The sequence below is a fragment of the Typopeltis vanoorti genome, chromosome 26, assembly GCF_054136105.1.
Source record: "Typopeltis vanoorti isolate ZY-2024b chromosome 26, IOZ_Tvanoo_1.0, whole genome shotgun sequence".
NCBI lineage: Eukaryota > Metazoa > Arthropoda > Arachnida > Uropygi > Thelyphonidae > Typopeltis > Typopeltis vanoorti.
The window spans coordinates 5,060,260-5,088,259 of record NC_143574.1 but is presented as its reverse complement, the minus strand read 5'-3'; the positions used below and the strand labels follow the sequence as shown (position 1 = coordinate 5,088,259).

The following is a 28,000-nucleotide window of genomic DNA, read 5'->3' as shown; positions in this document are numbered from 1 at the left end:
ATAGCAAAGCTTGGCAAGCGAGCGCTACGCATAGGAATGTGTTAGTGTAAGAATAATGTCCCAAGCAAAGATAGCAACATAATGAGTAAAATATTAAATAAGTGTGCGCATCGAAGAAACTCTTTCTAGATTCCTGTCGCATTATCCACCAGTATGAAGCGAAGGTAAGTGATAGAAGCTTATATTTACGTAATCCTCCACGTCCAACAAGTGTAACTCGCTTATCAACCAATAGTAGCTGTGTTTCTCCCACCCCCGAAGTTATGCGCAGCATTTGTATTGTAACAACTATTGGTATTTTTATTTAATAAGGGAAATACGTAATACTACTTATAATAAAAGATTTCAGCTACTATGCATTTCCTGGGCAAATAACGGAGACAAATTTCATTGGGAGAGTTAATTTACGATGGTAACAATTCAGCCAATCGAGACTAGCTGAGAGTCTTCTGGTGTTCAATTTATGACGAAGACCCATTTTTAGCAATTTTTTTTTCTATTAAGACCTTAAGTTTTCAGTTGAAAATTTATAACGCATTTATAACGGTACTAAGGGCATTGTACATACAATCTGTTATGCGTATGAAGAACGACCAAAAAACGTTTAGTTATTCCAACCAATATTGGCAAACATAGCATTATTATCCAACCCAAGTTGTCGGCAACAAGTGTACAGCCACTCATTTCTCAAAACCCATGCAGACTCCTGATATAGTGGAACGATAAGATTTATTTATACTCATCTTTGGTCTCACTACAATTCGTTCTTGGCTCCACTTAGATTATTTTTAGTCGCAATTGTCCCAATTGCTAGCAACTTCCCACTGGTTAGATGGAACTGAATAAAGTTTGGTATGTAGAATCTCTTAATCTTTAGGATTAAAACATTATTTATTAGTCGGTTGTAAATCTAATCAACGACTAATAAAAAAATCTGTTTTAATCGCATGTTTTTCTGTCAAAAAATCTGTCTCTCTTAAACTTAGTGGAATCCTTTTGGATAACTGCAGTGACAAAATTAGAGGTCTACTGTACATTGGTCTCTTCCTCTACTTTTATTTCGTAAACAGCGCTCTTAGTTTTGCAGCAATTGTTGCATTGAGGCGAACGACTTGGCCCAGATTGGTTTCTGCAACGACAATTTTAGGATACCTAAATATAGACGTTTGAGTAAGTTCTCTTGGTTACTTTGCGGAGAAGAAGCCAGTTACCTAGAAGACAAACCCTCCATCTCCATATGAGATCGAATAACTCAGCTTCAAATTAATATGAATTAATATGAATGCAGATAGATAATCCCTTAAAAGGGATTATCTATCTTAACCTAATCAGGCCAAACGTTAGTATAGGTTACCAACTTTTTTTTTTTTTTTTTGGTAGGGAAATTGACATTTGAAGGTCATCTACACTACATTATGTTAAGAGTACCCTACCTCTAGAAATACAAAGATTAACGATGTGTAAGCCCGCCCCTTGGCCTGTATAACAGTACCATCTACGTGTACAACCATCTACGTGGTAATCTTTCCGTGCACCCTTCACAAGTCTTATGGGAAATTAACACTCGTTCATCACACAACTCTTGATTCCATAGTAATATTGGATTCCTAACATGTTCCACCTCATCCCACAAATGTTCAATAGGATTTAGAATGGGAGACGGGCTGGCATCCATCAGATGGAGGATGTTATGCTCAAGACCAAGCTACATACTCTGGAATGAGACAGGGAAAAGTAGGATAGCCTTTCACTGTAGATTTTCAGAATTGCAGCATCAGTCCATTCAGTTCTATTCGCAGAGTTGTCCAGATTTTTAACGGATCCGATGAAAAACTAGACAATACCAATATTCATCGTTTCAAAGTACCCGTTCTAATCACGCACAATTTCTACAGTTCAAGAGCACCATGGCAAACTGTCATGGCAATGAAAGATCGTGATCACTTCAAGTCATTAAATCAGAGCTACATTTTCACATATTAGTTCAAATCGAATGTGGTGGTTTCTAATCTCCTTTGTACTGATATCATCACCCCCTGTGATGATATCAGTACAAAGTGGAGAACGTTTGTTCTCCACTTTGAATCTGTCGAACTGAGAGCGTTTGTGAATCCCCACCGGCTATACATTTACGATGGATGGGTTAAAGTTATCTAACTCGGTTCTTCTGCTTTAGAGGCCAATCATAGTATATTATCAAGCTAACGAAGGATGCTCAAAGAAACAGGATAGTGTTCTCACAGAAGCCGACGAAAATCGTCTAACATCTTAAGTACAAACATCCATACCACAGTGGGACGTGAACACATAGCCTGTTGGTTAGAGGACAACGCTATGATTCGAACAAGGCCGGCTGAATTTATTTGGAATTGTTTGCAGAGGAAGTTAAGATCGCGAGGCACTGGTATATAATGTTTATCAACTAACTGTGCTGAAGAGCTGAATTATCTATTTTGTGGACGAAATCTGTCGAGTTTTAGAAGGGGGTTCATCTACATTTAAGATTCGCTAATTCAGCCTTCCTTATGAGGTAAAAAAAAAATAACCAGTCAACAAATACCTCGATCAAATACGTGCTATATTCTTAGTGTAAAACTCGTCATCATACTCACCTAAAGTAACCGTAGATTACTTTAATAATACTAATGTGAGCTGAATTGTTAATTATAAAATAAATATTATTAAATACATCGCATAACTGATGGTTAATTCGTATACAGTTCATTGTAACCGAAAGGATACTGTAGAGTATCCATGAAGCTAAGGTGTCTACGTTTCATGCAAAAAGTAACAAAATCATATATTTCCGATGCTCACTGCGAAGATGAAAGAGCAAAGTATAAAGAATGAATTTTTGCCAACGTGATGATATCAGCACGTCCTCGATACACATCCATCTTCATTTCAGGTCGAGAACGAAGCCTTGCATCATCTGCGTACATAGCTCACAAGGGAACGAGCATTCGGCGTTTGGCGAAATGGAACGCACCGTTTCTGTAGAATCTTCAAAAAGATGGTGGCCTTTTTCTCTTGACAAAAACCGAAGAAAGCAGATCGTCAAAATCTAAGCTCGAGGCATCCTGTGGGAAATCAGGGCCGTTTAAAGCGCGCGGTGCATCATGTGAACAAACCAATCGAAGTTTCCTGACGGTGATGGGAGAAAAAAACACGAAGACGCTTTTAAGACGGGTGTTTTAGAAGCCTCTTTTCGAGTTAAGGGAAGTTTTTCACACCAAGAGCTTCAAACTACGACGAAATTATAGTACTCGAATATTTTCAGTGGCCATCACATATGCATTCACAGCGAGAGATCAATGTGAAATGGTGATGTAATATTTAATATGCTAATGATCAGAAAGGAATAGCCCTTATTGATTCCATATGGAATTTGTCGCTGCCCTCTCCCTTCTAAGTTTAAATTCTGAGGTTATTATTCGAAATGGAATACGAACAGAAATCCAGGAAACATTAAAGAACTCTTCGTTCGTTAAATACGTTATTAGCTAATGCTATCGACAGATTATTGATCTTTAGCATTTTACATAAAAAGTCCAGAAGACTAGATTTCAAATGCGCAGTATGTTCTGCGTTCGGGTGTGGATTTAGTCGTGATTATAACACGCTATTAATTTATAAACACTGAACTTTTGGATTTAATACGTTCTTTAGCAATAAGAGATTCATAAAATCATTCTCAATTAATTGTATTTATTCAAAATTGCCACCCATGCGAGTAGTTACTTCTCGACATAATAAATGGCGCTAGCGCTCTTGCTTCCTACTTTTACCACGCAATAGATGTGCGCCATGGGTAAGCTGGTTTGGAGAGTAGAGCTGCTAATTTTAAATTTTATGCTTTGGCGATAGACGAAAATACTGATGCTACTAATACAGCTCAATAGGACACAACTAAATCAAGAGATTTATACGAAGCAGTGAAAAATACGTTAAAGCGATTTTCTTTGTCCATTGTGAACATGTTTGGTATAGCTACTGATGGTGCCCCGGCGATGATAGGTAAAAGAGATGGACTTGTAAAATTAATAGAAGACGATGCAATTGCCTCCCAAAATTTAAGTATGATGAAATATCACTGTATAGTACACCAAGAAAATTTATGCGCAAAAGCTTTAAAGATGGATAACGCCATGCAGATTGTCAACAAGGCTGTAAATTTCCTAAGGGCCAAGGGATTGAATCATCGCCAATTCCAGGAATTCCTTAAATTTATGGATGCTGACTGGGGACATCATTTACTTTTCGGAAGTAAGATGGTTAAGTCGAGGTAAAATGTTGAAAAGATTTTAAGATTTGCGAAATGAAATCGAGTCGTTTATGGAATCAAAAACAAAATTTGTGCCAGAACTCGACGATGAAAACTGGCTCACAGATTTGGCATTTTTAGTAGACTTGACCGCTCGTTTAAATGAGTTAAACATGCGTCTTCAAGGTGAAAAACCAACTGATCAATACAATGTTTCAAACTATAAGAGCGTTCGAAATGAAACTGAAACTATGGCAATCTCAAATTAAGGCAGACAATTTTATGCATTTCGACACGTTGGCTAAACACGGTCCTGTGAATAACGAAAAATATGCAGCCTTGCTTTTCGATTTGATACAGGAATTTGAGAAGAGGTTTCAAGATTTATGGAAAAATCATCAATCTTTTGATATATTTGCGACTTTATTTGCAGTAATTATTCAGTAATCTTTTATTTTCATTAATAAAAAATTCATGAATTAATGAAGTTAAATTACTTAAATATGTTAACTACACATTCTACGTTTTTTGCTCATCAGCTATCGTTAGTGTATTTTATGTGTGGCCCAAAACAACTCGTCTTCTTCCACTGTGGCCCAGGGAAGCTAAAAGGTTGAACACCCCTGATCTAGATGATTTCACGCAGGGAAGAATTATTGGAAATCTTGAAGGAGGCCACACAATTACTGATATTGAGACAGATTTAGGAATCTTACACAGCGTTGTATCCAGGCTATGGGCAGCGTTTCAAACCAATGGAATATGTTCCAGACGTTTGCTAATAGATCGCCCTCCCTCTACCAAGGAGCAAAAAGACAGAATTTCGGATGTAACAGCAAAACATAATCGACGCAACCTGGCAGGTCGGCTCCATTCAAGCAGAGGTACGCGGATATCTTGTCAAACCATGGACATGACATGACAGTACTTCACCACATCGTACGTGAGCAGTAGAGATACTTCGGAGACCGAGGATGTTAATTGAATCTACTGGCCAGCACGCTCCCCAGATCTGAACCACATAGAATACGTTTCGTACGCAGTAGGGAGATGCATTTTTCTCCAGAAACAAATGAGGCCTTATCCTTGCTCTGAAGGATTAGTGGGCCAGTTTGCCTCAAGAACTCCTGAATCGCTTCGTGGTAAGCATAGTACGACATTGTGGGATCTGAATCCCAGTTCAGTGGAGTTCGATATAAATACGTACAGAAGAAACACAATGCAAAAATACAGCGTCCGTGGGAAAACGACTACAAAGTCGGTGAGGGAGTTAAGAATCTGAATAAGGCCTCCCTTCTGAATATAATCAAGCATTCATTCAGAGGGAGGTCTAAGGTGCACCACTTCAAATGTGGGAAACATGGAGCAGTATTCCAAGGCTGGAAGGATATGAGCTTTATAAAGTCTCTGGACGTGAGCAGGAGAGAACATACTGATTGGAACAAAATGTGTTTATGCCTGGATAGACTAGATGTGTGGGTTAATCCAATAAGAAAAAACTGATCCTAATTGACGAGAAGAATATTGTCATTATTATTGATATTAGGTTTGTATCAGTAAATTATACTGATTTATTTTTGTTCCAGAGCTGGATTTTTCATTATATTATTCATATTAGAATCTAATGGAACAGAATTTGTATTTAAAAATATTACGATGATAGTGGTCTTGGAACAAACGTAATAAATCTGTAAAAACACTTCAACTGAGCATTTTATGAATTACCATTTTTGAATGGGCGAGCGATTGGATTTCATCCAAATCTGATATTTGAAATCCTCAAGCTACCCCAATTTTTGTTTTCAATCAGACCATTTACAGGATACAAAAAAATGTCGAAATTATATATTGCCAATAACCCTGCTCTGACTGCATGGATTTTAATAATAAAGTTCGGGATTAGCGTATCCAAAATGTCCATGTGGTTCAAGAGTGGTTTGCCAACTAATATTAGTTGTTAATACGTAGGCTGTTCAATAAGTAATAAGACTATATTTATACAGAAAACAGATTACCTTTAATCGTCATCATTTACATGGTCTTTGTGGAAGTAACTACCATGAGACGCGATGTATTTGTCCCAACGTTGCGTCCACTTCTTAAACACATGTGAAAGTCCGTTTTTTGAGAGTTCTTTCAAAACGGCCTCCGCAGCTTTTACACGTTTTGTTGCTTTCGAAATGGCGGCCTCTTAGTGGTTTCTTGAGCTGAGGAAACAGCCAAAAATCGCACGGTGCGAGATCAGGACTGTATGGAGGGTGTGGTAGGATATCTGTGTTGTTCTTCTGCAAAACGTCCACTACACAACCAGCAATATGTGGCCTTGCACTATCGTGGTGCAATTAGAAGCCATTCTTCAGCAATGGACGCTTCCTTTTGACCTGCTTGATGATAATCGCTGCTGTGTTGATCATTGTCTCTGTGATGGACGTTGAAGGTCTTCCCTCACGTTCAAGATCTTCCACATTTTTCCTTCCTTAAAAGTTTTATGCCAGCGAAAAACACTTGCCCTCGACATTGCTTCATCGTGGAAAGCTTCGCGTATCATGTTAAAAGTGTCCGATGCCGATTTTTGCAAACGCACACAAAACTGAATCGCATAACGCTGTTCCAAGGACGCTTCCATTTCGAAGACTGGTCGCGCCTCGTAGGCGCTCCGAACCAAGCTTGCGTTTAGTCACGTGACACTCTGGCACATCAGCCCGTATACGCCATCTATCAACCTCTTTTGTTAATACATACAGCAACATTTCTTTATTCCACAGAAATTAATATTGTGATGAGTGGTTTCGCCACAGTAAAATTAGTCTTATTACTTATTGAACAGCCCACGTAAGTAGCAACGACTGAATAAAATGTAAAATAATTTGGTATATGTAGGATATCTTAAGTTTGTCGAATCGTTTCGCTATCACTGCACAGCGTTTACTGGCAAAATTATTCTAAAAGTTAATTCAATGCACATTGAATTTCCGTCACAGTTGGATCGTTTTTTATTAGCAGGATGATAAGAACCATTTCTTCCTAGCCTGGTGAAATTTGGTAAGATGACTACAGAAATGTGTTTAAGTCGTTTCAAATAGGCCATTTTTAACAACAAAATTTAAAAAAAAAAAAAGAAAGAAAAAAACGCAATTGTGTCCGAAGCACATATGCCAACAAACATTTCCGATTTAACTTTTGTGGGGAAAAAAATGGATATTATACTAAAATACGATACAAAAATGCACCTTTTTTTTTTGACTGCTTGTACAGCGGTACTCTTTCCTTAAACCATTAAAGTGAATTACACAGCGGTTTCGTATAAAAATAAACGCCAAATTCGGCAGTCAACCTAATGTCCGGAAAGCTTGTAAAGCTTTGACGAGGAAGGAAGCTTTAAAGTGCGAACATTAATGATGGAAAATCACCATAAGAGACACACCCAACAATGAAAATAAATAAATTTAATTAAATAAATAAATGCATCGACCTCATAGCTTTTTCATAACAGTTATACTAATATTTTTTAAAATAAATTATAAAAAATAAATAAAATAAAAATTATGAAAGAAGCGAATAAAATAAATAAATAAATTATTTATTTATAGGCCATAGTCCTTCTCTTGACACTCCAATACATAATGGAAGAGACAAGGAATACATATTTTACACATTAGCAGAAGATACGAATGTGACGTAATACAAATATACTTCAGACGCATAGTTACCGGAAATGTCACTATGGCTACCGATAGGAGTCAGCTCAATGCACACTGTCGATCCACTAAAGTACAAAGTAATAATTTCTGTTCGTATGGTAGTTAATCATCGGAAAACAAGATGAATATTAAAACTAATTTTAAGGTGTTTTAGAGAAGAAAGATTCCAATCCAATAACTTTTATATTTAAACTTTAAATCAGTAGGTTCTTTTTTTTTTTATTCCAAATTAAGTTTAATAGATACACGAACTATTTGTTGGACAAATTGTTTTGCTAAAATATTGACTTAACGTCATCATGTCAATCAACAAATTTCGATTGTTAATGGATCAGATTATCACTGAATAATTATAAATCCGAAGTAAATAACTGATACTGTATCCCCCAAAAAATATTATCTTCACTAATTACATCGTACTAGACAAGATATTACAAATATGCTGTTTGAAAAATTGTCCGTATGTTCGTACAAACATTCCTGAACCTTATATAAAAGCCTTCACTTTTAAGTTCATCCTCATCTAAACGAAGAGAAGCATTTTTTTTTCATAAATTTTCTGAATCAAGTGAGACGAACAATAATAATAAAAAATAAATATATAAATAAATAAAAACTCTGCTTCAAAACGTAATTTGTATGAAAAACTGCACCAGGTGCATGTGTCGCCATCTATTAACAAATAACATACATAACCCATACCTCTCGAAACGCTTATGAGATTGTTGATCAGCCTTAAATAGTTATCTTCATACAAAATCTTTCGGAAATTTGTTTGCGCGATATTTATGAAATAAATCTAAATCAGACATCGAGTCCACAATTTGCTTCTGCTATCATATACCACTACACGACGCATTCAGCGTTTGTGGTGCCATCTGATGGCCCAATTTACTACCAATGCAATTTATTTTAATATAAGATGGCTCATTATTTTGTATTATTTTTAATTCGCTTTAAGTGTATTGCTATTGTTTATTTATTTTTCGTTAAAATTGTCAAATCAGTAGTTTTCTTATAATTCCGGGTAAATGAATTAATCTGGATCAGTGGAAGTCAAACAGCGAGCCGAGTGAATACGATTATAAGCAAAGTGTAAAAACTCGATTGTAGTTTAAATATTAAATATTCCAAAGCACATTACATCGATTTTTTACTTAGGTTAAGTCCCATGGGAATATTGTAAAAAAATAAACTTGTTTGTCTCGGTATAGTTTGTATTAGATGTTTTTGTAAATAACTCTTTTGAAGCTAACTGTATATACTGCTTTAATAAGAATATGTTAGAGTGTTAAAAACAAAGGCAATGTTTTTGTCGCTGAAGCTGTACATGCGGCATTAGAAAGATTGTTATTGAAACTTGTATGTATGAGAAAGGCTTGCAGGCTCTAAGTGTAAACATCTCCGAAGTCAGTCAGAAAGAGTTCAAACAACTTTCCGATGGCCGGCAACTTACAATCAAAAGGAAGCGGAGGAGAACCAAAGGCATGCGCTGGACTTGAAACTTAAGATGAAAGACTCATACCGATTCTTTGGGGGTTGCCAAACTTCGTGCGAGGTCTCAGAGGAGGCCTAATACAAAGGGACTGAAGCAAGCAGAAGGGGTCCTGGTTCCAGAATTGCTGCCAGAGAGGAGATCGCCCGGTCCAGAGTCGCCATCAGAGAGACTACCCGGATCCACGTTGCTTGAGAGAGGAGTTTCCCGCTTCCAGAAAGGAGCTTCTCGGTTCGAGAAGTCGCTAGAGAGAGACTCTACTTCTAGGCCGCAGACAAGGTTACAAATTGCCGAAAGGAAGAATTCCAATTGCTGGAGAAAAGTTTCCAGGCCAGGTTAATGTCGGACATTCACCAGTGTGTTGCGTTTTCGTTACAATTTGATGAATCAAACGACTTCACTGATATTGCTCAGTTAATGGTATTTGTTCGCATGGTATTTCAAGATTATTCAAGTAAAGAACTTTTGAAAATTATACCATTATTGGGAAGGACTAGGGGAGAAGACATTTTTTCGGCATTTGATGAATTTGTGAAACAACACAAACTTCCGCTTTTTAAACTTGGGTCTATTACTACTGATGGTGCTCCTTCAACGATAGGTAATAAATCAGGCTTCATGTCATTATGTAAAAACGATGACAAATATCCAGATTTTTTAACGTACCACTGTATTATTCACCAACAAGTACTGTGTAGTAAAAGATTAAACACAAAAGATGTTTAGATATTACATTTAAAATTGTAAATTCTGTTCGAGGGAAAAGCCCTGCAAAGGCAGTTATTTAAATTACAGGCAGATGATGGGAACTTCTGTTGTACAATAATGTTCGCTGGCTCAGCAGAAGTCAATTTTTAGAAAGATTTCTTGTATTAATTAACGATATAAAATTTTTTCTTGATGAAAAAGGAGATATTTAACCACAATTGAGTGATAAAAGATGGTTGTTACACTTATCATTTTTAGTAGATTTCTTTACGAAATTAAGCAATTTAAATTTAGAGTTACAAGGTAGAGATAAAAATTTAATTGGCATGTTAAGTTCAATAAAAACTTTCCAACAATACTTACTTTTATCAAAGAAAAATATAAATGACCGCGAATTTAGACATCTCCCATATTGATTAAACTTTTTTGAACAAAATCAAGAAATGCTTCGCTATGATTTAAAAGAATTTATTCGCGAAATCGAATTAGTTGAGGAAGAAATAAATTCAAGATTTAAAGATTTTAATAAAACTGAAATGATTGTATCTTTTATCAATAATCCACTTCAAGAAAACGTGAACATCACAGAAATTTCAAATAAAATTAGTGGCCTGTTTGATATAAACCAAGCTGAAGTAGAACTTGAGATAATAAACATTCAGAATAGTTTACATTTAAAATCAATAAACAATGAAGTCATTTGGAAGTATGCACATGAAAAATTCCCAATATTAACTGATATTGCGCGAAAAATTCTGTCGTCTTTAGGATCGACATACTTGTCAGAATCCACTTTTTCAAATATGACCTTCATAAAAAATCAATTAAGAAACAAAATTAGAAATGATCATTTGGATGATTGTCTGCGATTGGCCACTTCATATCAACTTGACTATGAAAATATTGCGAGGTCCAAACAATGCCAAATTTCACATTCTTTTTTTTTTTTTTTGAATTAACCAACATTTCCTTTAACTTGAGTTTGTAATCAATCTGTCGTTTTTTCTATATATAAGAGAGTAGATCGTCGAATAACTTTTTATAGAAAAGTAGCTCACGTAGTAAAATAGATTGAACACCAGTTATAGGAAGGGAGAAAGTGATAAATGTATTTTTAATATTATTTTAATGTGTCATTATATATATACATACAGATAATAAACAATACGTTGAATGATTTCCTGTTCTTGTAGCTAAAGCTGAGCATCGACGAAACGAAAAAATCCATTTTAAGTGAAGCGAAGCCAACTAGATTCCCAACTGTGAGTATTTAATCTTTTATATTTAGATTTCTGCGTAACCAAGAGTTCCCAAACTATTTAATGGGGAGATTGTTAAAAATTCAAATTTAATTTTGAAGAAGGCAAATGTAGTTAGTTACGATGAAGCCAGTATCAGATATCAATATGAATCTCCTTATAGACCATAGTCTGAGAGCACTGGGTTCCGATATATTTTTTTAATTATTTCATATAAATGTTGCTTCAATTAATGAAAACCTCGTTTTATCCATGTTCTGAAATTGCTTATTTTAATTAGACGTACACTGACTTGGCATAAATAATTATTCCTATTTAGACCTTGACTTCTAGTCGACTTGTTACGCTTTGAATTGAATACTCGACTAAGCTCAATGGTCATTTAATGATTAACCATACAAGTTAATGTGCTAATTTTAGGAGTTTATTAGGACCATAAGGCCGGTTAAGGTTTCCGTTAACGCATATATGTTTCCGCCTATTCATTGAGAGAAGGATCCAAGTTTCCTCACGAGGAAATATGCAAACTCGTATTCATTTTGAAAGCTGTCTTTTAAAGATATTTAATATTTGCCTTTACAGAAATAAACATCTTAATAAAAAGATACATTAGATGTACGATGGTCGCATTCAGTGTGAGATCAGGGTTACTGGAACCATGGGAACAAAACCTTCGCTTACAGCAGTAAGTAAAACTGCCCAATTAGTATACGATGTCCTCTAAACCTGCCACTAATAATAAACTGAAAATTCTTGCACTACACTGCATGCTCGGATCAAATAATATCGTATTAGCAAGATTTTATACCTGTTTACTTGGGGGAGTGGGGGGGGATGTTAATATTTTTGTTATTCAAAGAATTTTACTGAATGATGACACTTTTGCAAAAATCCCACGAGAATATCAAACTTTAGATTCCGATTTAAAAACCTCATACGTAACTATATAAAAATAAATCCGTTTTATCACTACCAATGGTTTGATTGAACCCGAAACTGAAATGAATAAGTGCATTTTTAGAGATCACAAATGCCGACATGGCTGGAATCGTTAGCTTAACTAATATCTAGTCCACTAGCTGTGGCGGTACGAATTCCATCGCGAGCTCCTGGATGTCTTTGGGTAGAAACGATTTTCATCAACCATCATCTTTGTTTTTTTTTTTAAATTATATAAACAATAATGATATAGAGTTCCTCGTCATTTAAATCTATTTCGCCATCAATTAATTCACTCATTTCGTTTTCATCCAATGCGCAAAAGCCCTCTAGTGGGCATTGCTATAAAAATAAATTTTTTACATAAAAAAATGCATTTGATTTTTAAGTCGCGCGATAAAAAATATATGAAAAGATAAAGGGTTACCACAATTTGTATAAGTACCGCGTTATACGAGGGTTACCTGTATACCAAATTTCGTTCAAAGTTTTTCCGCTTGGTTATACTAAAATTAAAGATGCCAAGAAATTTTATTCTTGGTTTCATTGAAGAATATAATTTCTTGGCATCTTTAATTTATATCAATTTTCAGTAAATTCCATCCAGGAAATACGGTATTATTATATCAATTGGCATCATTTTGCTAATAAATATGAGCTGATTGAAACTGAATCTCCGGTTTAATTATGTTTAGAAATAATGGCAGGAAACGTCAAAAAAAAATCACGTAGAAAAATTAATAATTCTTACCTGTCAAGTCTGAAACGGATGCAAGGCTTGAAGTAATCAGACTAACAGGTTTTTTTTTTTAAAAACTTCACCACTGATCAGTCACACGGAAAGACCATTACATGACACCTGCAAAGAAAAATTAATAGTTAAAACACATGAATTAACATTTTTTTTTAAATATTAACATGTCAACATACTGTACTAAATATACAATATCTTCACGTCAAATCAGCTCCAACACCCTCCCATACAGAGTAACGAGAAGCTCCATACTAGCATAGTTTCCATCCAATACATTGATAAATCCAACTCAAGTCGCCATAAATGATACGCACCTTTTTTTATGCAACTCCCACTCACGAAATGTTTTAATAATAATGTATTAATATTGTGAGTGCGATAAGGTTTTTTGAATTCATTTTTCAATTATTTATTTATTTAAAGAATCCGAAATATTTCTCTTAGAGGTTAAACATGGAACTGATTTTGTAAACCAATCCAGACCTCCGACATGCAGGGTGATGGTCTCACATCGACCGATGAATTTCACCTCCTGCTTAAAGACAATTACAAACATTTATGTCCAGTGAAATTCGAACTCGTGCCCTGTCTACTGTTACTACCATTTTACAAATAAGAATTCACTTTTGGTAATCGCATATAAATAAATACGACTTGATTGGTAGCGTTGATTATCACTTGAAGTATAAAAACAAAAGAGAAATATAACGTGCTTTAATATTATTATGTTTAGATAATATTTATTTATTATTTATAGATAGTTTGTCATAAAAACTTCTATCGCAAAAAACAAATTTATTTTGTTTATAAAAAATGCGGACTATTTCATATGTGCGATTATAAAAGATTTTATTCTTATATTTTGATAGTTTTGCATTGCCAGCCACTCCATTCACTTCACTTCTGGCATTTCTTAGGCACATTCCATAGCTATCGATGATTTCAAAGATATCAAGGCGAGAGTGCGATGGACAACTGCTGCCATCTGGTGATCCAAAACCCTAACTCTCGTATTTATCTGAAATAAGTTCTATGCTCGCTTTCTGATGTGCGGGGTTAAAAACCCGAGTTTGCAGGGTCAAAAAAAAAATCCTTTGCCTGTGCCAGAAATCGAGTGTTATGGTGAGCTTTTCATTAGTGTCTTCTGATGGTTGTTATGTGTTCCGCGGCTCAAAGATTTCCAGCTGTGTTTGTGGGTGTTGTGTTCATGTGGAATGGATCACCGATACTCTGCGTGAAACTATCCCGTATACCAGGAAGATAATGTTGTGTATTGATTTCATTTCGAAAAATTGCTAACTCTATTAACACACTATTTCTCTCGTGTTCAACCCTAACAATTTATTAATCGCATATCAGTGTTATTTGCTGAGAAATCAAAAACATGGGTTTCTCAGCAAATGGATCCGATAGTGACTAACAATACACGCAATGGTTGTTTCTCCAAAATGTTACGAGATGGCGCCACTATACTTACACGTAAAACGATTGAAAAAGCATGTTATAAGCAGCGTACTATTGAATGTGTTAAAATAGTATAAAAATCCAAGTTCTGTAATCCAAGATCACATTTCGAAAAGTATAATGTGAACTGATTTTATAAGCTGAAGGCACTATGCATAATCCGATTTTGAAATACTAATAAAATAGTGTAGTTTAGTATTATTGTGCAATATAGTATTTGGTATATTACTCAAACAACATAATATTATTGTTTTAATCCTTTAATCCAAACGTATTATAAAATAAAGCATTCTCAATCGATGAGTATTTAGCATATATATAGGAAAGAATAAATCCAAAATGTTCTCAATTAAATGTTAATTCACCTAAACTACTCGTGTATAGCATATATTTTCCAAGTAAAAAATATCTATTACTTCATACAATCGATTCTAGATGGCGCCACCGGGTGACGAGGCAGTTAAACAACGTGAAAACAGTGAACTAGACAGTTTGTAAACACATTTCGAATACGGTAACATCCAATGTGAATACAGCAAATACGGAAAGTTCTCCTGGGCGAATGACTCATTCTTTCATGTGCCACGAGTGCACACTTACATCCGCCATTGAATGGAAGAGATCGGCTGAAGGGCCATGCTACGTGCCTCATGTCAAATTTCCATTGATTACAAGCGCTCCACCAGTTCAGTTAAACCACTTGAGACAGCAGCGTACATCACTCTCCATCGCACACGACAGCGTCTGCATGGAAGATGCTTTTCCGACAGCTTGCCTCTAAAGCGTCGCTTTATGCTGAATTTAAAAGCACGTGACACTACCTGGGGTGTGCCTCGCAATAAATCTGTGGCTACTACAGAAAATTTATATATAGATAGATAGATAGATATAAAGAAAGAGAGTCCTTTCTCCATAAGTCTTTCTTTTTGATATCCCTTGTCTACCTATAAGTTCATTTCGAGGGAAGAGGCCGTAGTCAATTTAGAAGAAGATTAGGTTGGCAACAAAGTCGGTTTTCTTGCCAACGCATGCTTACAGACAGGAAAATTATTGACATGCTACTCGCGGACTAGTGGTGAATTTAAAATGGGCCCAAGGAAGCACGTAAAATACATCTCGCTTCAGCAGGCCCTTTAGTAGGTATTCCACCTCAGTAGATATTAGGAGGGGCGAATCACCCCCCCCGGATCGCTACACCCGAAATATTTTGGGTGTAGCGATAAACTGAGTTTTACGATTGCACAAATCACGATAACAGATGTTTGTGTAATTAATCTGGTGATTAATTAACATATTCTAAAGTAGTACCTTCTGCAAAACAAAACACTATATGAATCTACAACCACAAGGACATTCACAAAAATCCACGCTCACAGTGGAATTCGAACTCAGTCTGCTGGTTGGAGAATACTTTATCTACGTGACTAATTAGACTAGCATACGCCGAGAATGTATCATTTTTTTTAAACAAGGAATCTCTTATTCATTTCTAGCTCGCTTTATGTTCTAAATACTAAAAGGAAATAAGTCTTACTTGGACTTTTTTTTTTCGGATTTTTATGCACCTAAATAAAGACTTACAGCATTCTTTCGGACAATGTTTATAACTTAAACATTTATAACTTATATTAGATGTAGTTCTTGACGAAACAAACCACAGCGAATGAGGACAGTACTCATTTTTTTTTTTTTATTATTAAACTGCCTTAGAATACTAACGTTCCTCTATTATTTGTAATCTTATGTATAATCACGTGTTTTCTTGATTAAAATATTTTGCCGTTCACTGTCATAATTTCTTTCCGATAATTTATGAAAATGTTCATAGAATTCCGCGGGAAAAAAATAGCTCTTACAGTGTGAACCCCCAAAACTCTTTACCCATCATAACCTATACCTCTACTGCTTCTAGTATATAAATCTTTGCAGTATTAAGCTACATCAAAGCAATCCGAACATTTCAGTTTGTGCAGAACTCGTCTACAAGAATAGTGGCAGATAAGGTAACCAAAAGGATGAATGATTCTTCAACTGAAGTTTATAACAAGTGCATTTTAAAATACGCATAAAACTCTACTACATAAGCAGATGGAATATTCGCATTCAGGGAATTAACTCAGTAAATAAAATTCGGATGTGCCGATTCTTAACGTAAAAATGGCTTTAAATTAATACTACTTCTAAGTAGACATGGTATTTAAATCTGGATACATCTTAACACAAAACTGGCGCGAGTTACTCCACCTCAATCTCGGAGCGGTCGTTCTATGTGCAGTATGTGGCGATGGTGTCTAATTAGGAGCGGATATCCACCAGGCTACTACTATCAGCTCTCGTGTCAGGTTACAGTACAGAAGATAACCTTGGGGTGGGCTCGTCCGCAAAGGAATTTCGTGCTTTAGATAAGAACTCAGCATAGTTTTTTTTTTTTTTTTTTTTGCTGTTATTTCTCTTCCTTCACTATACCCATGGCACGAACTCTTGCATTAGTTCTATTTCACAATACGCTGCTGTTCTGGTTTGCTCGCCTTTTGCGTCTGTTTGACTCTGGTTATAGAGGCGATGTCCTTCCGAAGACAAATCAGTGCGTTAAGGAATGTCCTGTGTAAGTAAAATAAGCTTCACGAATGCCACTTTGCATGCAGTCGGTACAGAGTAAAAAAAACTTTCAAATTAGGAAACGGAAGCAGAGATAGTCTAGGTCTGTTGCTCATGCAACGCAGCGAGCGTCGAGTTCTTTCAAGCAAATGGAGTTTTTTTTAGGGGGGTGGGGGGGGGGGGAGATGAACACGTTTTTATGTCTTAGGTATTGGTATAGAGAAAGGAGGGGAAAAAAAACAGTGTTTGATTACCCTAGAAAATTTCCTGTAGGCAGCAGTGTCAATGGTATGGCAGAAAAGCAGATGCATCAAAAATCCGTAAAGCACGAACTATCTAGGAAGAAACTAATTCATTGAGAATAATAAGTGAGCAGTGTCCTAAGGTATTCTCAACAACAACAAAAAAAAAAAAAAAAAAAAAAAAAAATTGAAAAAAACGCAAGAAAATGCGGTGGATGTATCACACGAGATGACAAAAATTGACTATCATCTAAAGACCAACAAACATCCGGGCCATAGTAGATTTGAACTACAATGTGCTTGGATGGAGAGCGAAGAAGCTTTCCACTTAGCCAAGTCTAATATATACAAAATTATTATTTTTTTTTTAAATAACGAAACCTGTGGTGCGAATAACACACTTTTGTATGACAATTTCTCATACTTTAGGAATAGTAAGAACGTCGTTGTGGTCTGTGTAGTAGGGCTTCAGAACTTTCTAAATACAGCCATCCTAAATGGATATAATCCTAAAACAACTCAAAAAATCATCAGTAGTCACTTCTCTACACATCAAACCGGACAGGAAGAAGTCCATAGGATTCCCATACCTTACGTCAAAGGCATCTCAGAACGTCTTTCTAAAATTATGAAGAAATACAATGTTGCCACTACTTACACACCTATCAACCAAATTTACAACTTGTTACCTTCTTCTAAGGACAAACTCTCACCTTTGATGTTGCCTGGCGTTTATGAGATTCCATGCTCATGCAAATTATCTTACTTTGGACAGACAGGTAGGTCTGTTCAGAAACGCATCTCGGAACATCAAGACTACATTCGTCTTTTTAAACCGCAGAAATCTGGCCTCTCTCAACACGGAATTGAAAATCCAAACCATAGGATCCATTGGGAAAAGGCTAAACTTTTACATAGATCTTTATTTAAACATGAACGTTTATACAAAGAAAGTTATGAAGCCCTACTACACAGACCAAACCTAAACCGCAACGACGTTCTTACTATTCCTAAAGTATGGGAAATTGTCATACAAAATTGTGTTAAATATTTTTTTTTGTACTACTGTAGCACGTTATGCACGTTTAATGAGATTCTATTGTAATCATGCGCCCTAACTGTATGTTATTCCTATTACTGTTTTAAACTAGTACTGATGATGTCCTAAGATACTTAGGATGAAATATTTACAATTAAATAATTTTCACTGTTAATACGTGTTTATTTTAATTAATACAAAATTATATTTTTAAAAACGAGAGAAATCTTCCCATGTTAAGTAAAAGATTCTTAGAATCCCCCAGTTACCCAACCCACACAAAAATAGAACATTCCCCTTCCTAAGCGCGTTACATTACATACATTATAGTCAATTCTTGATCGAAAGAAGTATATTTGATTTCTAGTGCAAGATTCTGAGACTACCTAATACTGCCTATCCATGATCGCAAAAGTGTTACAACCTTTTGTGGGCCGTCATAATAAAACAAAAAGTTTAATTTTGAAAACGTTTAAATGAAAAATATTCATTGACGTACAAAGTTCATCATTCTGGATCTCTGGAGATTTACTATAAAATTTATTCAAATATCAGTATAACACTTCCTAGCAAGTGTCTATAGCCACGATAAAAATGGGCAGTGACACTCCCTTCACAACAACAGTGAGTCAATATTTCAATTAATAAACTCGACACAGAATGCAGGGGTCCTTACATCCACGTGAATCTGGGAATAAGAGTTGACAGAGCGGTACTGTCAAAGAAAACAATGTCGAACCATTTGGCTGTTGCCACTCGCATCCTATGATCAATATGTACCTCGGGGCATTTTCCGAGGAAACAAATCGCAAAGTGCATGATGACGGTTACGCCATTTGGGTACAGGGGGGGGGGGGAGAAGGGTCATTTGTACTGAGGGAGACGCGCGAAACGTATAACGGTTAGTCTCAAAGTAATTATCATTAACAGTGATGTGCAGCCTCCGATTCCTGGCTTATTAGACGTTGCTATGACAACCTATTGTTCCCCAGCGATTTGAGGCTGCAAATATGAGGTGTGGAGTTATATATAGAATGCCGGGCCCTTTGTCCGTGGAGGAATGAGAAGGATTGCATAAGCAAGCATCAATGAACTGTAAGCACACTACACTAAAAGTCGCCAAAGTGTTAACAAAAGTAGATCTCTTTATTCTCTTTTGTCCTTTGGAAAAGCAAACAACAGAAGAGAATAAGTATATCTTTCACTCCCTAATTAAAACCTTCAACATGCACTACAGTGATGAACTGAACGCGAATGTCCGCAAAGACATATTGTTTTCTGTATAAAATTCTTGGTTTTCTTCAAATTAACTATGACCAGTTAATGGAAACGATGTACCTTTTATTAAAAGGATTCAACACCTCATCATTAACGCGTCACTTAAGTACAGTAGGATCTCGCTAATCCGAACTAATAAAAACCGCGCTCGTTCGGATAAGCGAATTTTCTCCCAAGAGACAATAATAACTAGCGTTTAAGACAAAAATAACCAGGTTCTAATGGTACATCAATTGAATTGATGTACCATTAGAACTTTCGATTCTACCTATAATCCACTCCATCTGTTTGTGAAATTCAAACATTTGGATTTATGAAATATATGAAGAGCCAAAGGCTTCAATTCGGCGACATGAACTTATTTATGTTAAGGGATATTACATCCCATATTGTTTCTTAGCCGAATAAGAAACTCAAGGAGTTTCATGCCGAATATAGAAACTATATAAAGTTCGGCGAGTCCAAGCGTAAGCAAATACCTGGATACCTGACCCATTTAGTAGTGCAAACTGAGGCAACTCACAGTAAGGGTGGAGCAAGCACCAAGTTTGTAGCGAACAGAACTTAGAACATAGAAAGGATGTAAGTTCTGTTCGCTACAAACTTGGTATTAACTAGGGTCTACCTACTCACTGATGAGACCTTAATAAAGGTCGAAACCGGTCTGGGTAGTGACCTTCTCTCATAACGTAGAACAGTAATACAGGTCCTAGGGGCTGAGTTTTACATTATGGGGAAATATCAAGAATAGTGATCGGAGCTTGCTCCACCCTTACCATGAGTTGCCTCAGTGTTGCACTCCCTATAGCGTCAGTTGTAACACTATCCAGGTATTTGCTTAGGCTTGGACTCGCCGAACTTTATATAGTTTCTATATTTGGCTAAGAAACAATATGGGATATAATATCCCTTAACTTAAATAAATTTGGATTTATATTTTTAACCAAATTATGCACGTTTTGAATTTCCTCTTTTTGTGTATCACCGTAGTTTTACTGTACTGTAATAATAATAAAATAAATAATAATAGTTAAAATAATTATTAAATAAAAATAATAATACACAAAATAATACGTAATAAATAAAACTTTTTTCTTTTAAATCGTCGTTCGGATTATTGGAGGGTTCGGACTAAAGAGGTTCGGATTAGCGAGATATAACTGTATTTAAACTAGAGCACTGTGACAGCAATAACTGAGATGTCCAGCAAGAGACATCTTTTGAAAGGAAACGTTTCGTGGTGGGATTTGGCTAGAATTGCAAATAAGAGGCAACTAATAAATGAGTTTATAATGGTTCTGAATATAACGAATCCCTCCCCCCCTATTTGTAGTTGTATTTATTATTATTTTGCTAAATACATTTAATTGGCTTGCAAACTGTTATCCAAGAAAAAAAAAGTATCTGCATTTGAATGGATGGCTACGTATGAGATGAGTGAGTGACTATCAACTGAATTCGATCTCTCATTCTTAAATTTAAACAGGTTTTTAGGATGCCTAATGGCCATGTTTTGACTATTTTATTGCATTTTTTATGGATGAAATGCAAATATGCAATTATCACGCTTTAATTTTAATCATTTCGATGTAGAAGAAAGATCGTTTTGGCACATTAACGTTTAAAAATGTTAACATTAAATAATATATACGTAGTGTCCTCTACTAGTACGTACTGACCTCTAATAGATACGTAGTGTCCTCTACTTATGTAATATTTATGTCTATATAAGAATCAATTGGCAGCTGTGCTAATCACAGCTGCCAATTCATTCATTTTCAAAGTCACAAGCTGTGCTGTGACTTTTCAAAAGGAATTTCGAAAAATGTCCAATTAGTGGAAAATAAGCCCGATATATATTATTTGAGGTAACTTTTCGCCCTTCTTTATTTCCGTCATAAAATATTAACAATCACTTCGAGAAAAAAGGCCTGCCATAATTAGATGTGTTCGCATAAATGACCAGCATCACATAACGCAAATTCAAAGCATGTTAAGTAAATATACATTCCTTAATAGTGTAATTTTGCTCTTCGTTTACTCTTCCCGAAGAATTTTAACAATCCCGATAGCTTAAAATTCATCCCAATGAATATCAAGAAAAGTTTATGAAAATAATTAACTGAAGAACAACCTCTTCATATTTCCAATGCAAGTAATAGGTCGAGCACAAAGTTCACCTTACAAAGCTACCACCTTGTGGTCTGCTTTGCGGTTAGGTCGTCTAATTCCTCTGATTGTTCACGACATTTTGAGGTCAATGATTACCGCTCTATACCCTGGTCCACGCTCATCTTTCTATATATGATCTTCTCTCATATAAAGGTGAAATAACATATCAACAAAGAAATCAAGATAGCTGGTATGCGAGAAGTCTTCACAATCATTTCGGGATCGTCTAGGTTGGAAAATACATGCAAACTCAAGTACAGTATTTCAAGGGGAAACCATGTCCTCATGGATGAGAAATAACTGATACTGAAGGGGGAAAAAAAAAACACTACCAATTTTCAATAACTCAAAACGAGCAAGTAATTATCACCCACTTCATCCTTGAACAGTCATTCCAGCCTCAGATTGAATGATGCATTAGTAAAATTCGTAAGTTAATATACTTATAAGTAACTAAACTAGGAGCTATAACTAGAAAAGTTAATTACTCACACAATATTAGTCTATGGAAACACCGAGTAGGATTCGTTTTGTGACTTAAAAATCCGAAGATGTCAAATAATAAAACCTAAAGCAACAAATCCATAACTATTTATTCCAGTTGTTTTATGTTGGGCTTAAGTGTTTGAAGATTACTCCAACCCCATAAAGGAAGAAAAGATCTAGGTTACATTCATATCTTCACGATACGAACAAAAACGGCAAGTATTTATCCGTTATATTACATCGAGATTCTTTTTTGATTGAAGTCAATTTATAAATGGCCAAAAACGCTGATGACCTTCATTCTGGCGAAACATTGTTCCACCAATTCTGCTCCAAACATCCAGAAACCTTCACACGCACGTCGAATCTTGCATCCAAGCTGCACACACGCATATAATAAACACGTACATACAGTGGAGAGGTTAATCGTATTTTCGCGTGCTGCGACGAACCAGTAAAATGACATTAAATATTTCCCCGCCAGCTATTTTAGCTACGAGAGAGATGAAGTTTACGTTCATTCACTACTAGTGCGTAACGCCAAAGAGAGGAGAAAAGCAGGATAGGAGGAGAAGCCGTCTAGGCTCTCTCTCTGCATCAACCACCAATGTACAAGAGACCCGCACATACTCTTCCCTCGATTTTATTGTTCATATCTGTCTCTATTATTTATACCTCCAATGTTTCCACGTATACGCACTGCGTTTTACCATACCGGCTGCCAATGGGATTTTCACAGAGATGGAACAGTGTGTCCTACATCATTGAAAATATTTAATATTCATAAATATTCGATGTACATTGAAAAACAGTATGTCAGAGATACACACATTTATTTTGCATTAAATTTTTTTCTATCGAAAATTTTTATATTGCTATAAACTAGATGACAGAATATTGGGAATAGTAAGTCTCGAAGTTGGTTTAAAGCCCACCAGTTTGTACCCTAATTTATTCAGTACTAGATGAGCATTTCTCTTATTCTAATGAAATCATTAAGTGAAAAGTCGTAATACCTAAGGGCAAATGCCACATCATCTTTGCTGCAACAAATTTCAAGAGATAAAATTAGTCTAGAAAGATAAAGTATCAGTATTTCTTAACAGGAACAAGGCCAACAAGAGTGAGTCAACTAAACCCGATGATGAGTACTTGGGCTTCTTGGAGGGACCATGCAATAAACCCAAAAAGCTAGCATATTATGCCAGATAACTTTTGTTAATTAAAGTTGCCTTCTATTAATTTCAACTCCAACTGATTAAAGCCCCTCCTAACTCGATGTCAAAGTCTGGCAATCACAGTAAGAAAATAAAACAGGAAATCAAAAGGAACTAGCACAGAATTTACGATCCTGCTTAAGCTGCTTAGCAGGTAATAATTCATCGCTTATTAATTAGTTTTGTTTGTCCGCATGCAAATAATAACTCAGTTCGGACTGGATGCATTTTTAGCAAAATTTTGTATTGAGATGCTTAACAAAAACCTGTCGTACTACCCCCGAGAGTAAAAGGTCTTCAGGAGTACGAGGCAATTTTCGGCTATGCATCATTAAGGCAAGGAATCATTATTAAGGGAAAAAAAAAAAAAAGAATTATTTTAAACGTATATGTTTCTCAATATATTACGTATGAATTCTGCTGCTCAGATTGTAGTAACTGCTTCATTTGAAGAGTTTGCAAATTCGCGGATCTTCGTATGTGCACGTACATTGCAAGCCTGCAACTGCACGAAGAGTGTACGATAGCGACTGATAAAAAAAAATAATCATATGAATCATTAGTAGATGTAATGACGACATTTAATCAGATATTAATCAATGTGCTTCATTAGTCAAATTTCTTGCTAGTTAAAATAAAGATTAATAGGTTTAGACTACTTTTACAGTGATATCATTGCATTGATAATTTACGGAAGTTATAATACCTATAATAAATAAAAAAAATTTAGCTTTCAAATTCTTAAGTATGGATAGATAAAGAAATACTAGTAAAAGCGCCTTGTAGTTTTTTTGAAATTTAAGTATTGCATTCATAGCTAATCAGAGGTAAGGTATCATCCGACCGAAAATAGATGCAGAAGTGGCGATATTTGTAATATGTTTATGCCAAGAGAGGGAGATTCGAAGTTAGAATAATCCCAAGATCCTGTCTAGAGATTTGGTCGTCATAAAAAGAGTAAGACAGGAAGGATTTTTTTTCTCCCTCGTGAGAACTGAAATCGAACAAGGTTATCAGAACCTCGATAAAAATGGTTTCAAAAGAAAAATCGAAATTCAGGGTTTGTAGATGATATTCTGGAAGTTTTAACCATCTGGGTGGAACAAAGCTTGTCTGAAGATAACTGGGACAGCGGTTGAAGTGAATCAGTGAGAAATCCATCAACCTTCTGATGGACATGATTAAGAATTTTTTCAGGGAGGCTTTTGGTGAACTATTCCAAACATAACAGTATTTCTAAGATTAGTAAGATGTGAGTTACTAGCTGCTGTCAAATCCCAAACGCGCAGTGAACGTCTTGCCAGAGTGCGTAACTGACGCCACACTTGATTTGGCCTCCACAGAGCCCTGATCTCAACCCTATTGATCATCTGTGGAATGAACTGGAGCGTCGGGGGTGAGGTCAAGAGACGTCCGCCCTACAACAGTCCAGGACCTCATTACATGCCAACAGGAAGAATCGTCCAAAAATCCTATTGATCGCTATTGTATACTTTTGGAAAGTATGCTCCATCAGATTGCTGCACTCATCGTAGTGAAAGTAGGTCCCACATTTTATTAAGGCGGGTGCCATAGCTGTTTGTTCCTCACACTATAGTGTCCGTTGGCTTCTTTCCAAGCAATATATGAATATATGAAGCTCAGTGACTGGTTGTTATTGAGTGAGCTATGACTGTTACGAGTACAGGGTAGCCTTATAGGAGTTAACGTTGTCCTCTCTAAGGAAAGGATGTTTCTTCAAAAATTCCGGACTAATCGTGCACCCGTTAACGTTAGAAGAAATAAAGAAAACGTGTAGAACCAGGTATGTTTCCCCTCTTAAAAGGACACCAATGTTTGATGTCTTTTCCGATATTTGGTTGCAAAGTAAACCTGAACCTTATGCAAAGTTTATTTACCTATAATGTCAAGTCATATGCATTAATACGTTTCGAAACAACAGGGTCAATATTTGGTTCTAATAAAAGCATATGGTAGGTTTGATCCAACCTATAGTTGAACACTATTAATGTATACAGCTGAACTAGTCTTTGACGCAGCTAATAATGGGCGAGCGATGCAAGTTCATTATCACGACAATCAGTAAGTGGAACTATTCAAATTGTAACGTACAATGTAAAAAAGAAGTATTACAGCTATGTAGGATTGATCTTAAGATGTCTCCCAAAATCTCCTTAATTTTCCAAAAATTTGGGAGACTAATCTTAAGATCAACTCCGACATAACAGTAATACTTCTTTTTTGTAATAGAGGGCGCCAAATTGGGACTCGAGATCTTTTGTCCACATATAATGTGCTCTGTGGGGCCTGACTGGAAATACATTAAGATCGTAGACTGAAGATTCACATACTGGAGTATGTTCGAAGAGGATTAGAACATCCAAAAATATGACACCAAAATGAATAAAAAGAAAACTGAAAAGAGAGAAAATTAAGGTTTTCCTCTTTCTTCCATCTAAGAAACTTATCTAGAAATCCAACAATATATAAATAAAGAAAACCTGCAAACTCTTCATCAATCTGTTAATATGCTGATCGGATCTCGACAGCAAATTCTAATTAGTTCACATCTACTCACTGCTGATCAACAGATAGCCTACTTATAAGATGCCAAACAAACTCTCTTCATCTCTCCCATTAGTCAATGGCAAAACGCATGGGTACACTCCAGCCCGTATGGCTGGAGCCATGATTTTGAAAACAGCAGAGTTGACTGGTTTCTCCAAAGATGAGATATAGCGGGTGTTTAATCAGTGGAAAAATAACCCGCATCTGCTTGTCTGAAAGGCATAACTGTGATCGTAAGACGGTCTATCAGGAACGCGATTGTCGTTTCTATAAATTTTTTCTATTCCTATAAATATTTTATCAATTAATCGCAGTTTTTCAGTGTGAGGGTCTTGACGATTCATTCTTATCCTTAATCCTTACACAGAACGTAATCAGATAGTGGAATCTTCTAACAGCTGATTTGGCTGCCAATCTTAATCACGTTGAAATGATTATCGTCAATTAATCACAAAGATTTTTTTCATCTATTTAATGATTTTTTATTTTCAGTTAATCATTAATTACGCTATCTAAAAGAGAAAAAGTCGCCCTTAATCTAAATTAGGGAATAAAATATCCCCTAATATTCCGAAATCATCACAAAAGATTTTTATAAGTTCGCTAAACTAATAATAATAACGAAGGCATAAAAAGGCCTAGATATTCGTTTCCTGAGGCACAGCTTTGGGAAGGATAAAACACGGACAGCAGTGTACGTCAATGCATATTATCCGAGGCACTTCGGCAATGGAATCCACGGGTTACAATGCGCGAGTCATTCTCAAGAAATACTCGTATTAAAATTTCTCGTCCCTTCGCTATAGCCGTATCAGCAAATATTAGCATCTTCCAGCTGAAAAAGGACTCGTCTTCCACATATGTTAAAGCATTAAAGGACTGTAACAATATGCGTTACAATCAACTATACAGACTTGCTGTCAATCACCGGGGTGGGGGGAGGGGGCTCTTTCGCCAGCGGTAGTCAGGAGAATCGAGAACAGCTGTAAGAGAAAGTACCATGGTGCACGCCCAAAGATGAGTCATCATCAAACGGAAAGCACCAAAAATGCCTTGAAGGGAGGATGGGTAGACATTTGATGAGTTCCTTATATGCTAAGCTACTGACGACTTCCAGTGCAATAAAAGCAAGATCTTCTGTAAATAATGATGTATTAACGCAATGCTAATATTTCTTAACTTTTGATTAATAAAATTTATCATATAGAAGATAATTTTTCTTTAATTTTGCACAACTAAATGGCTAATATTATTAGCTGTAAAAAAAAAAATATATATATATATATATATATTTTTTTTTTTTTTTTTCGTAGGTTTCTATAAATGTACAGTTACTTAAGGTGAAGATCACCATAACAACACCACTGACTGGATAACAACGAGGCCTTACATTCTTCTGAAAATAGAGTTTAGTGTGCGTGCTGGATTCACTACCTCTAATAATTTACAGTTACTGTGGTAACCATTGTAGCAATTAAGACAACAGTCAACATTACGGAAATGCATGCTTGCGACACGAAGCAGTTACTCTAAAATATTATTAGAACTACAATAGAGTGAAAAACTAGAATGAAAACGAACCTTTTGTATTATTAGCACTTAACAGCACATCGATTTTAAAAGGGAAACTAATGCGAAATGAAAGCGCCAATCCAGTTTCCATCACAATAGCCATTTCAATGTTACTTTGAACGGTAAAAACTTAATAATGTATATGATGGATAACTGCTTGTAGAAGCTTCAATATTAGTCATCTTTTACATCACTGGACCTACCGCACGCAATTTTTTTTTTTTTTTTTTTTTTTTTTTTTTTT

The 28,000-nt window shown here is 35.7% G+C and overlaps 1 protein-coding gene and 1 long non-coding RNA gene across 6 annotated transcripts in view; one reads left to right on the top strand and one right to left on the bottom strand.

Moving 5' to 3' along the window:
• Positions 1–28,000, bottom strand: part of LOC150092284 (tyrosine-protein phosphatase Lar-like) — a 1,042,795-nt gene that overhangs the window by 905,005 nt on the left and 109,790 nt on the right. For all 4 annotated transcript variants that reach the window (XM_090415047.1, XM_090415048.1, XM_090415049.1 and 1 more), the window contains exon 3: positions 13,118–13,225. The gene's annotated coding sequence lies outside the window, so the exon portion shown is untranslated. The remainder of the gene's footprint in view (positions 1–13,117; positions 13,226–28,000) is intronic.
• LOC150092285 (uncharacterized) lies at positions 24–27,959 on the top strand. 2 transcript variants are annotated; one of them, XR_016550577.1, is made up of 3 exons: positions 24–164; positions 11,362–11,430; positions 27,498–27,959. It is a non-coding gene; the product is annotated as an uncharacterized LOC150092285 (long non-coding RNA). The 2 variants fall into 2 exon arrangements; XR_016550576.1 differs by lacking the exon at positions 27,498–27,959 and adding an exon at positions 13,990–14,100.